We start from the raw sequence: 235 nt of genomic DNA on the forward strand, positions 1-235 counted from the left end.
CCCCTCGGGCTGAGCTGCTGCTCATTATCCCCTCCGAGCCTGGCCGGGTAGCAGGGCTGGCAGCTCGCTGCAGCTTGCAACGTCATTTGTTTTAAATATTGGATTTCTTTAAATACAAATAATAGTACCAATTTCTGGAGCATAAAAGTAGCCAATACTGGAAATTAACTGATTTGGGTGTAGATATCATTTATCTATATCTATATATATTTATGCTTAAAAAAAAAAAGATGGG

The sequence above is a fragment of the Fulmarus glacialis genome, unplaced genomic scaffold, assembly GCF_000690835.1.
Source record: "Fulmarus glacialis isolate BGI_N327 unplaced genomic scaffold, ASM69083v1 scaffold39684, whole genome shotgun sequence".
Lineage (NCBI taxonomy): Eukaryota > Metazoa > Chordata > Aves > Procellariiformes > Procellariidae > Fulmarus > Fulmarus glacialis.